Here is a 12,848-nt window from a genome sequence, read left to right as displayed (position 1 = left end):
GCCAGACATTGACAATTTAGAATTTGTCAACAACAAACTTGGCAAAGTGGCTGGTGGCTCTGTGTTATCCTACCAACAACAACAAAGATTGACAAATAACCCCAAAATTCATATGAATATTGATGGCCAGAGAAGCCACCAGCTTTCTGTCTTCCAGAGATTGTTAGCCAATATGCATTTGTGCCTTCCCCAGAACAATTGCATTTTATGGAAGGACTTTGTGTTCAGACTGCAGCCATGAGGCATGGAATAAGTACAGAGGAAGAGGCAGCAGCTGCATATGCTGACAGTGTGGAGTGTAATTTTTTCCCTGCCGGATTTGTCGTCAACCCCTCCTGCCCTCATCTGGCTTCCTCTTCAGATCGAAGAGTGTACGATCCGTCAGAAGTCAATCCCTAGGGGCTGCTGGAAAACAAGTGCCCTCTTAAGGATTCCATCTATGAGCTTAGATATCTGAAATGTGTAAATGGAATCTACAGACTAAAAAAAACACTCAGCTATTACTACCAGGTCATGGGACAATTCCTGCTAACTGGTTGTCAATGGGCAGATTTTTATGTTTATTGTAAAACTGACTTTCATTGTGAAAGATTGAGGTTTGAAGCAGAATTTTGTTCAGAAATTAAAATGAAATTGGATCTGTATTATTTTGAATACCTTCTCCCTAAATTGTTACAGGTGGTGGCACAGCCAGGCTTTGTAAGCAAAGTTGGAAAAATTAGTAAAACTAAGCCAACCCTACAATTTTTGGAAATCCTAGAAATGGGATGTACATGTATGCTGACTGGGCTTCTGCCAGCTATAGGTACTAGACAAGTGTTAATGTTAAGGAAGGCAATTAACATTTTCTTTCCAATTTCATCTCCCTGGGTAGGAGGAATGGAAATTGTCTGGAATCACACAAATTAAAATACTTTCTTTGTTCAATTAAAATAAATCAGTTGCGGTTTATTAAGCACATATTGTAAAGAACTTGGTTAACTTAGTTGAGGTGTCACAAATCTTATGATTGTAGCAAGGTTTGGTAAACAAAACCAGTGGGAAATCGAAGTTTCGATATAGTGGCCCTCTAAAATATGTCAGAAGGCAGTATATAGTCCAAATTTGGTTTACTGAACCAGCCAATGAGACAGGTAAAACTCTTACAAAAATCTGATACTCTTTTATTCGTCTGATTGCCCTCTCAACATGGATACGGAGGCGGGCAATCTGCTGGGTATCTGTCACTTCTTTAGCAGTGAATTGTAAGGACTTTGTTCTTGACAAGAATGGTGGGATTGTCAACTTAGCTTTTTTAGTTTCCAAAAAATCCTGAATTAGGAAGCCCTTGTGTGCCATTACCTGGTCTCCTTTTTCAACAAGCGACAGAAATCCACTGCGCCTTGTTATTTCTTTGTCAAATATACCTCCTTGATATAGGGAAATGTTACTGCACCATGTGGAGCTGTACCAACTAAGCATTTAAGAGGCTGTCCACCTAAGAACGGATAAGGCAAATTTCGGACCTTCACCGATTTCCCTGATATTTACTGTGAAAGTCGATACTTCTATCCCATGAACAAATATTGCGTTTATTTTGAATCAGTGCGGTTTTTTCATTTTTACGAGATATTTTTCAAGGTGACCTCAAAGGCACCCGGTTTCCCCCCCTCCCCCACCTCCATAATTTAGCTACAAAAGTCGATCGCTGCTGAAGCCGTATTTTCAACTCTTAAAAGCTTTCTATTTTATATGTCTAAGATCAACCCTCTGCCACTACGTTAACGGTCAAATGATGACACTGTATATATTTTTCACTGAGTTACAAATTTTTCAAAATACTTATCTCGAGCACTGAAATTTGTGATGCGTGAGGTACACGTGGTTCAAAGCTATTTTCTCCTATGTGGGACCTGATCTAGAGTCAAATCTATTACAGCCTATAAGCACTTACACCTAATAAGTAAATTATGGAATAAAACTTTTGGGCACTCTTCATGGCGCGCCGCACAGAGCTTTGCAAATTTCACAAATATTCGCCATTTTGATCGAAATCAAAGATAACGCGATCCGACCAACAGGTAAATTTGGGATCTGAGAACTTATTACAAATCATAAAATAAAACTGAAGAGCAGATTTTTATATTGAAAAATAGATATCATGCGACTTTTTCGCCGTTAAGTTGAAAACATTGGTGTTCTAAAGAGGAAAGACCTGTGTTTATAGTTAATAAATTATGCAAATTAGCATTGTTTAAAATTGTGTCCATAAAATTTTTTTTCTACGATGTTCTTAAACACAGAGAGCTGTCTCTTTTAACTGAAGAGCATATTATTCCACACTTCTAAGGCAAGGTATTTTTTGAGTTTATGGCCATTTTCATCTCCCACGAAGCGCTGAATAAGTAAAACAGCAGTGTTTTTTTTTGCACGCTTATCGCCAACTAATTCAGTTATCATCAACCACAGAGAAGTGGACATCGAAGATCTTACCAGAAATATTTCCTTAACCTCTCTTCAGTAGCAAGAGATGTTTTTTTTTTTTTTTTTTTCCGGCAAGACGCAACAGAGCTCATTTTTCTAACAGCTTCTTTTATCGGTCAGCGGGCAGGTATTGAAGTCTTTCGGTATGACTTTTCAGAGCCACAGTATGGCAAGGATTGTGTGATCGTATCCTGTGCCCAATGAAAACATGCATCCAATGTTTCTGCAACGAAGGACACGACATTCTAACAGCGGGAGACATGAGAAAGGCGCTTTCTGAGAGACCAGTGAAAAGTACATCCGCGTGCGTATTTGAAGTTGACGAGTCTAAGAGAACCTTAGAAGTGAACAAGATAGATTGTTTTAGCAAGCTACACAACATCTAGTTTGCGGAAAAAAATATACGTGCGTGGAGGTCGTACGGAATAGAGCGTGGCAAGGAGATTTCTTACGACCAGCTAGTTTCAAATGACCAAGGGGACACCGCTCTCGTTGTAAGTAAGGAGTTCTTCCCTTTTCACAATGCACGTGTGTATGAATACACAGTTCCTGGAACAGAGGGTTCAAATAAAGACGATGATTTGGACGATTCAAAGATGGACATGTTTGAATGTTCGGAGCCTGGATGCGTGAAGAGTTTCCAAACGTTTTCAGAACTCGAGTTACATTTGAACGTAGGGGACCATTGTGTGAAGGATGAAAGGCTGTCAGAAACAGTGTATGATAAACTCCGTAGAGATTGGGCAGAGAGGTTTACTACATCAGTCAGCATCACTGACGAACCACAGTGCGAAACTAGTACCCACCAGGTTGTACGTGACTCAATGCCTCCAGTAAACACTGTCAGTATGGGCTGGGCCCTACCCAAGCCACGAGCAGGATCCACTAGATTCAGTTGCAAAGTTAAGAATTATTTAACAGCAAATTTTGATCAGGGCGAACAATCAGGGCTAGACGCTGACCCTCAGCAAGTTTCGAATGATATGCGAAAGGCAAGAGAAGCGCAGAATAATAGGTTGTTTGACCGAGACGAGTGGCTTACCAAGAGCCAAGTGTAGGGGTTTTTCTTTCGCCTTACAGCAAACAGAAAAAGGCAACGAACACCCTCAGAAATCAAGCAAAATCCGAAGGAACTATCCCTAGAGGAAGAGGAAGCTGAACGACAACGGCTGATGGAACGTTAACACATCCTTAATGAACTAAAGCCACAGCACCCTCTGTCCTACAATGCCTTTAATCTGTGCGAGTGCGCAAACGAGAATAAGCTTAGTCTTTTTAATGTAGCAATGCTCAAAGAAATCTCGTTTTTTGAAGTACCATTTAAATCGAGAGACAGGAATAAAGACCTTATTGAGCAACTGATGTCATTTATACAGGAATGCCAATGCTTTAATTAAACTATATCAGAAGCTGCATAGCCCAGGAAAACAAATGATGGTGCCTGTGGAGCGAGTTTGTTTTAGAACAATAGGCACAGCCTCAAAGTAACCTGATAAACAGTTGTACTCAGCGAATTAACGTAATTACTTCTGAGAAAATTCGCGAAAATCTCTCAAAATTTGTCGTCATTAAGTTTGTGGCGATGTTCTTAACTCGCAAAAATTAAAAGAGAAAAAAGAAAGGAAAAAAATACTACCCTGACCGTGGGAGATGTTAATAGCATTTACGCGTGAATATAGGTTTGTGATTTTCTTAATTTCGAGAAATTAATGATATGTGAATTTTGCAGGAGTTTATTAAAATGCCAGTTTCGATCATTTGTATTATTTTTCAATTTCTCCCGGCAGGATTCTCCTACTCTCGTGACTCAATCATATTGCATATCTTCGGGATTCGTGTTTGGTTCGACGACAAGACAAACCTCTGAAACTAGATGTTGCGTGACCAGGCGTAACTGACTCAGTCACGTTGAAGAAGTAAACATGTAAATTTCACCTCTTCAACAAATACCGTTTTGAAATGATGAATATATGAATACAGTATATTGGAACTGCGGAACGAGAAGAAGTTCATCGCAATTATAGACGAAACTTTTAATTTGGGAAAATAAACCTGAAAAATTCATGCTTGAACGTAATTCGAACCCTTGACTTTCGCAACACCGCCGGTTCAGCGCTCTTACCATTAGGCTATCAAACCAACTGTGATGCCATTCTACAAATGATGATGAACAACTTGCTAACCACTTAAAAGGAAAACTTTAGCAATAGCTGGAAGAAATCGTCAAATCTGGCAAATTGGCCACAATAATAAACACGAGTGAAATGAACAACTTTTTCAACAACAAATTCCGTTGGCACGTCGTTGATAACTGAAAACAAAGGCTAGCGCTCTTGAACATTAAGTAAGTTTCTCAAGTCCAAAAGGGATACAACAGTAACGTTTCCACTTCTATAGAAACTATTGTTTTCATGGTCAAATATTGCTACGGAAACAATTTTGGACGCGTGTTTCGAAAAACAAGGAACGCAAGCAGCTAATTTGCATATGACTACAGAGAAAGATTAATCTGAAACATTTCCTCCATGCCATGTAAAACGGACAAAACAATACTTTTATAGATTTGATACTTCATTAAGGATTTGGTGCTTTATCTTCAAGCAGTTTTAGGCCGTTAGGGCTTAGAAATCGGATTCATGTGCGGATCGTGTTATCTTTGGTTTCGATCAAAATGGCGAATATTTGTTAAATTCGCAAAGCTCTCTGGGGCGCGCCATGAAGAGTGCCCAAAAGTTTTATTCCATAATTTACTTATTAGGTGTAAGTGCTTATAGGCTGTAATAGATTTGACTCGAGATTAGGTCCCACATAAGAGAAAATAGCTTTCAACCACATGTACCTCACGCATCACAAATTTCAGTGCTCGAGATAAGTATTTTGAAAAATTTGTAACTCAGTGAAAAATATATACAGTGTAATTATTTTACCGTTAACGTAATGGCAAAAGGTTGATCTTAGACATATAAAATAGAAAGCTCGTTAGAATTGAAAATACGGCTACAGCAGCGATCGACTTTTGTAGCTAAATTATGGAGGTCCGGGGGGGGGGGGAAACCGGGTGCCTTTGAGGTGACCTTGAAAAATATCTCGTAAAAAGTGAAAAAACCAGACTGGTTCAAAATAAACGTAACATTTGTTCATGGGATAGAAGTCTCGACTTTTACATTAAAAATCAGGGAAATCGGTGAAGGTCCGAAATTTGCCTTATCCGTTCTTAGGCGGACAGCCTCTTAAATGTTGTGAATGACTTGTAGGTAGAATAAGTTTCTGAGTTTAAGACCTTGGAGCTAGGCCTTTTGACTTTAATTTCAGTGCAGTCAAGGACTACCCTTATTTTAGGGTATGTAGTTTTAAAGCATTGAGGCATACTACTTTCGATCTGAGCACTTGTGGGCCAAATTGGCACTTGGCCGAGCATTGTGTACAGAAAATTTGCCCAAGTTATAATAACTCTACCGACAGTACTTTTGCTAATATTGAATCTCACTCCTAGGTCTGTCTCGAGCAAACCTAATCTCATTCTGATTTAAAATAAAAACAGTTGGTCGTAGAGTGACAATGCAAAATTACCACTGTTACGCCTTCGCTGGTAGTTTTCTTTACCTCTGTCTCGTTGAGTCTGGGACCATTTTATCATGGTTTTTGCATACGGCTCAACCCATTTGTAAAAGCTATCAAATCGTTCTTTCGATGTAAAGCCTGTGTAAAATGTCAGCAATTCAGGATCCTTCGAACTTTTTTCCCCTCCAAACTTTGACTCTTGAAGATCTTTGACTTTTTGCTCTAGATCTTTGATTCTGGCTTAAAATATTTCATTTTGTTCCTCAGGGCTCAGTTCGTCAGGCTGACTGTTTTCGTTTTCCGGTCGGTCCACAAATGTCACTTGCATTGGCTCAGCACTTGCGTTGGTTTCCAGTCCTGCTGACGCAGTCTCCTCTTCTTCCATCTCGACATCTTGCTGGATTGAATCGACAAAGAATTGACGTCGCTGCTCCTGTGCTTGCTGTTCGACAATAGTTTTTGACTCTTCCAATTTGTTTGGTCGGCGCTCCTTACCCTCCTTGGTCCATGCAAACTGCGATGGCACAGCTCCACGTTTTAGGCGTGTAAGCCCAGTTATAGTCCTATACATATCGTCTGGCTTGAAGTGAGCCGAGCACACAAGAGTATAACCTTTCTTGATCTGGGAAATTAGTTTAAGACCGCAAATTACAACGCGAATAAACGAGGGCCGGAGAATCTCATTTAATACATTATAAAAAATCCGAGTTAATAAAAACAAACGAAACATTGCCATGTGCGTTTGACTGCTTGAGCTAAAAGTAAAATGAAAAATAAAAAAAGTAAACGACGAGTAAATTTCTTAAAGGACGCTAGTGTTCTGGATACGAAAAAAGTAGGCATTTTACAAACGTGTAGAGGCTGTGTTTTCAATCGAAAGCAAAGATTCGGTCGCTAGTAGCACGTGCGTCTGACAACTCGCCGGTCACGGCTCGATTCTTACCCCAAAATCTAGCCCCTCATCTCGCTTTATAGGGACAATCCATTTCGATCTCAAAAAAGAATTTGAAGGAAAGTTAAGAAAATATAAGTTCTTGCCACTCTGATTTCTCTTGTCGTTCGTACAGAAGTTAAGAGAGCAATGATCTTGGGCCATGCTTACTTGTCATATATCCCTACTGTAACACTAGTGTAACACACCCCCAAAGTCTATGTCCGTTCAGCCTCGATTTGTTGCGGCATGGAATCCAAGATGACGCTGCGTGAGAAGGGTGTATGGGGCGAAACCTTCATAACCACTAAAATTGTCATTCCTGTCCAGGTGCTTTTAAAGTTTCATATTCTCTAATGTTTATTGTTGTATTGTAATTTTATTATTACCGTTCAATTTCTTTGTTTCTTCGAATATTACTTGCGACTGCACAAATACAACTAATTTACTATTTCTCAACTGAAGATTAAACTATTTGATTGTGGAAATTTTGCTGAATCCATAGTTTAATCAGCTGGTAAGCCTCAACACTGCAATGTCCTTATTCATGATGTTTTTAACTTAAGAGTTTGGAATTTAGCTGTGTCCCTCGTCACTCCAACAGGATGTACCCCATGGCTTTGATGTGTTTGTCTCCATTATTAGACTTGTGCTTTGCCTCGTTTCCACAAGTATTGGAGTCATCATGTAGTCCTCCAGTGCCAAAACCAATCCTGGAGTCACAAGAGGAGCAGTCATTCTGCTGGTTAGCAATGATGCCGATTCTTGCTACGGATTGATCAAGATTTTCTCCAACCGCGTTGAATCCTTCCATGCTGCAGTGGGGCTGCAAGGAGGCCTGTGATCCACTTTTCACGACCAAGTAAGATGGTGCAGTATTCTCCATTAGCGATAAGTGAATGGAGAGAGTTGGCATGCTTGTTGATGACAATGAATCTGAGCTGATTGCCAATCTTCATACCGAGACAGATGTTGGAAAAGGATAAGTCCCAGTAGGTTGGTAACTTTCTCTCTTGAAAGTCAAAGCCAGTTTTGCCTCTTGGAAGGTTTTAAGAACTTCTGTCCCTCCAAAATTGGGAATCGTAATGGAAGGTACTCTGAAATTTATAACAAATAATTAATTTTTTTCTTAATTTTTAGTTAATGAAATAACAGTAATAGCCTGTTTCAGGCTCCTACTCAGTGAAGATAAGCGAGCGAAGCTTGACCTTTTTCAGGAAAACAGCTGCCATTTTGCCCATCCCCTTTCTCGCATCTTTGCATTCACCTGTATTCACAATACATTTCTTTCCCGATAAATTCATACCTTATTACCATTGATCTTCATAACTGGCGTCCATCCCCTATCTCCGCATCCAAAGTCTCCATCGTGACAGAAAACAGAAATTGGCATTGAGTCTAGGAGCAGGGTGACCTCGCCACTCATTTTGGATCTATTGAATAAAGTATCTCTTTATTAGGAGAGATACATCTGAAATTTGATGAAGGCCATGGCTTCTACATATTCAGTAAATGATACAAAGTACTTTTAATTCCTCTCAAACGAGATTCAAGTGTGGAAGATTATTCTATTATGAAGATTATTATTCTCAGTATCCTCATTTTCAGAGCTTTCCTTGTCCTTCTTCATTTTCGAATTATTAGTCCTATTATTTTCATGTTTTCCCTCTATAGTTCTCTTCGGCTTTGTTTTTGTCTTTAAATTAATTAATTATTGACTTACACATTGCGGTCGAAAAGTTCCTTACATGTCAAAGTTGGAAAAAAAAAAAAGGTATATCAACAGCAAAGAAGCCTTTAGGAGGAAAAAAGAACGGGGTGATGTAAAAACATTTTTTTTAAGGGGAACGTTTATATGTAGAAGAGAAATATATAACATTCAAATCCAAGTTAAAAAGTGTGACTGGTCGCCGATTAGAGGGAAGAATAGTCCCTTAGTACGAAAGTTATCGACTTCATTCATCTGTGATAGCTTTGAAATTATCCATGGAGCGATTCCAATTGAGGGTCAGAAGTAACCCATAGTTGTATTGGTTTCACTTAAGTAAGCTTTGTGAATGTTCGAGATACTCACCATGCAAAGCAGATCAAAGCTATTGCGACTTGGTTCCTCGTGTTTTCGTGGTGTCGGTGGGTGTCTAATGCGCACGATGAAACTGCAAGCAACGGAGCCGAGAATTTAAGATGCGTCCAAACCACTCACAGCTTTGCCGTTCGTTCTCACAACACTTGAAGTTTCAAATGCACACCAGAAGGCCGCTATTTACGCAGAGTAGTGTTTATAAACCCTTCGAGCGTCTTTTTAATTTGTTTTCTCAATAGTTCCTAACAAGGCTTTTATCGAATTTTTCCATATTTTTTATTTTTCTTTTTTTGTTGTTTTGTTTTGTTTTTGTTGGTTTGTTTGTTTATTTTTTACCAGTTAACAGAAAAGAACGTCTCATAACTGATGTATAAACAGAAGCATTTCAAGAAACTAACAAATACCGCATGAATAATATTACCCAAACGGCAGATATTTCCATCTCTGTAGTGTCCTGGTTTGCATGTACAGTTGTACGATCCCTTGGTATTGTTGCACACTGCATCAGCACTGCAGTTTTGTGTTCCTGAAGCACACTCGTTCATATCTGAAAGAGCTCTTCGTTAACAAGAATCTCATCACTGCAGTTAACTTTAGAAATTAACGCAGATTTAAAAGCAGAGTATGAACAACGAATGGAGACCCACGTTGGCTATTGAAATATGAAAATACTCTCATTTTATTAAAACGTCATCATTGCAGATGTGAAAATAAAGTGTGTAAAACGAATTGAACCCAAAGAGGAATCCGACAGGTAATCTTGCAAATTTTTCAGCAGCTCTCTAACCAATAGGGCCATCAAGCCAGTTATGGGGATTGACTATAATACGATTTGATGTATTTAGTTGATGAGAATTAGACATCAGTCACCAGACCCTATTTAATTGATTAAGATTAGACTCTGAGACTAAGATGCGTTTTGATTACCTTTGCAAGTCCTTTCATCTCCAGTAAATCCTGGTTTGCATTTGCAGCGATACGACTCCTTGGTATCGTTGCACAGAGCATCAATACTACAGCTGGATTTTCTAATGGCACACTCATTTATATCTGTAAACTCAAACCAACCGATTTAGTAAGGAGAACTTCTTAGGCACGTTACTACATTATAGGGTTGAATATGTTTTTTAGTTTCTTCAGCACTTTAGTTGGCTGTTCCGTCGGCAAGCTAGTTGATATCTGTAAAATTCAAGGCAACTGACTTAGCAAGGAAAACCCCTAAGTACGTGACTAATTTGATCATTTATAGGGTTGACTGACATGTTTTTTTCTTTAATTTTTATTCCTTTGTTCGTCAAGATAATTAGGGTTTTGGTCTAGTTCACCTTTGCATGTCCTTCCATCTCCAGAATATCCCGATTTACACGAACAGTTGATCATGAAAAGAAACTCGCGTATTATAAGAATGGATGTTTTTTAAATAAGTTCAATAGCTTGTAAAATAATGCGTAATGTAGACTCTCCGTTCACAATTTTGAACATCATGCATAATTTCTTCATGCGTATTACGTCATCAATTACATACATACATACATACTTTATTGACTCTCCCCAAGGGGGCTTTTCAAAGACAATGTTATAAAAATAATCCTATTACAATTAAAAAATCCTATTTACAATTAAAAATGTTTTAAAATCTGAATGTTTTAAAAGAAAAAGAAAAGTATACAAATATATATATAAAATTACAACTCTTTAAGTAATTTGGACCTTAAACGTTTTTTAAAAACATTAACGGAGTTACACAGCTTACAGGAATTATCCAAAGAATTCCATAAGTTTACAGTTCTATAGAAAAATGTTCTCTGACCGCTAGCTGTTCTAAAGAATGGAATTTGCAAAAGCTGCGAATTTCTGGTGCTACATCGACTAACCTCGGCTCGCTTTATGAGTTTTGATGAGAGGTATTCTGGGGCCTGACCAGTCATGCATCTAAAGGCCATAGTAGCGTTCCGGTAGTAAAGCTGGCTTTGAACTGAAAGCCAATTTAGTTCCTTGCGAATTGGTGTAACGTGGTCAAATTTACGCGCACCGCTAACAATGCGGCATGCGAAGTTCTGCACCGCCTGTAACTTGTTAACATTACATTTTGAGGTATTTGACCAAACATTGGAACAATAAAATAACCTGCTGAAAACTAAGGAATTAATAATCATCAAAAGTGTACGTTTGTCGAAAACATGCTTGACACGGTTTATTTGGCCGAGGCGGGACATGCACGAGGAAGCGGTCTTAATTATGTGTTCATCGTAAGTTAAATTAGAATCCAAAATCACACCAAGGTCTTTGGCGATGTCTGCGGGGACGATGTCCTCACCCATAAAGGAAAGGGAGCGAAATTGAAATTTTGCACGCATCTGCCTGCTGCCAAATATCATCAGCTTGGTTTTGCCAGGGTTAAGTAACAATTGGTTGTTCGAACACCATTTTCCTATTTTAAACAAGTCGTCTTCCAAATCAGCAATTGCATCCAGGTTGTCTTTAAGTTCGAAGGAAGTGATGAGTCTCGTATCATCTACATAACTCTGAGTGCTGCATTTCTGTGGGATCGATGGAAGATCGTTCTTATATATGCTAAATAGTAGTGGGCCTAAGATACTTCCTTGAGGGACGCCGTTGGTCACAGGCAAAGACTCAGATAGCGTTGAATGGATTCGTACTATTTGTGTCCTGTTGCTTAGGTAACTACGAAACCATTGGAGAGCGTCACTGGAAATTCCGACATCTTGCAGTTTTAAAATTAACGTGTCGTGATTGACGCTATCGAAGGCTTTGCTCATATCTAATAGAACAACTGCCGTTAACTTCTTTTTGTCAATGGCGTTAAGAATTGTGTCAGTTGTTTCAATCACAGACGTTTCGCACGAATGCCATCTCTTGTTACCGCTTTGGCTCTTTGTTAAGGTGTCATTCGATTGCAGATACGAGGTGAGCTGATTATGTACTACCCTTTCGCAAACCTTTGATAAGACTGGTATAAGTGAGATGGGTCTATTATTGTTTGCCTGTTCCTGGTCGCCCTCTTTTGGGATTGGTGTAACCACAGCTGTTTTCCATTTTGATGGAAAAACACAGTTTTGAAAGGATGCATTAACAATAGACGTTATTGGGTGAACAATTGGATTAAGACAATCCTTGATGACACGAATCGAGATTTTGTCTATCCCTGGGGCCTTGTTTGAAGGCATCACTGCTATTATACGTTCTATTTGTTTATAATCAATGGTACTCAGTGTGAACTGGTCAGAGAGAGCGTATTGTCTCGGTACAAAATAATTCTGATTAAGTGTTAGGTTGCATTCATTAGCCAGGGACGTAATTTTGTCAACAGTGCTCTGACCAACAGATACGAAAAACTGATTAAATTCGTCTGCAACAGCTTTTTCGCTCTTTTTCTTATCTATTGTAGATATTAGTCAAACTATTAGACATCACCGTTAGTGCTAGTCTTAGAATTTTAATTCCAATCCCATCCAGGCCTGTGGCTTTGTTTCCTCCTATGCGCTTTGTATATTCTTCAACTTGTCCAGTGGTCATGAGGGGGATATCAAACTACGTGGAAACATCTATGCGAGCATTAATAAAGTGCAGAATGCTAGCCTCTATGTTAGCAAGTACCTGTTCGTTGACTGTGACCTGAGCCGAGTTTACAGCCCGCTCTATGTTAGTGAAATTATCGTTAAAAGCATCAGCCGTGGAAAGTGGGTCTGTTATTTCTTAGCCATCTATTTCAATGAAAGAGGGTGTTGATGGAATCGGATGTGTTGGTATCGCATTTTAAGAGCTTTCCAGAGTTTTTCGGGGTTGCCC

At 39.0% G+C, this 12,848-nt stretch overlaps 3 pseudogenes; 1 reads left to right on the top strand and 2 right to left on the bottom strand.

Moving 5' to 3' along the window:
- Positions 1-2,723: 2,723 nt before the first annotated feature.
- On the top strand, positions 2,724-3,521 carry LOC148729023 (uncharacterized; annotated as a pseudogene).
- A 2,182-nt stretch (positions 3,522-5,703) lies between these two features.
- On the bottom strand, positions 5,704-7,120 carry LOC148729022 (uncharacterized; annotated as a pseudogene).
- A 427-nt stretch (positions 7,121-7,547) lies between these two features.
- Positions 7,548-9,583, bottom strand: LOC148729021 (putative skeletal organic matrix protein 5; annotated as a pseudogene).
- Positions 9,584-12,848: the final 3,265 nt, after the last annotated feature.

The sequence above is a fragment of the Stylophora pistillata genome, chromosome 6 (assembly GCF_964205215.1).
Source record: "Stylophora pistillata chromosome 6, jaStyPist1.2, whole genome shotgun sequence".
Classification (NCBI taxonomy): Eukaryota; Metazoa; Cnidaria; class Anthozoa; order Scleractinia; family Pocilloporidae; genus Stylophora; species Stylophora pistillata.
Note: the sequence above shows the minus strand (reverse complement) of the source record. Positions and strands in the feature narration are given on the sequence as shown.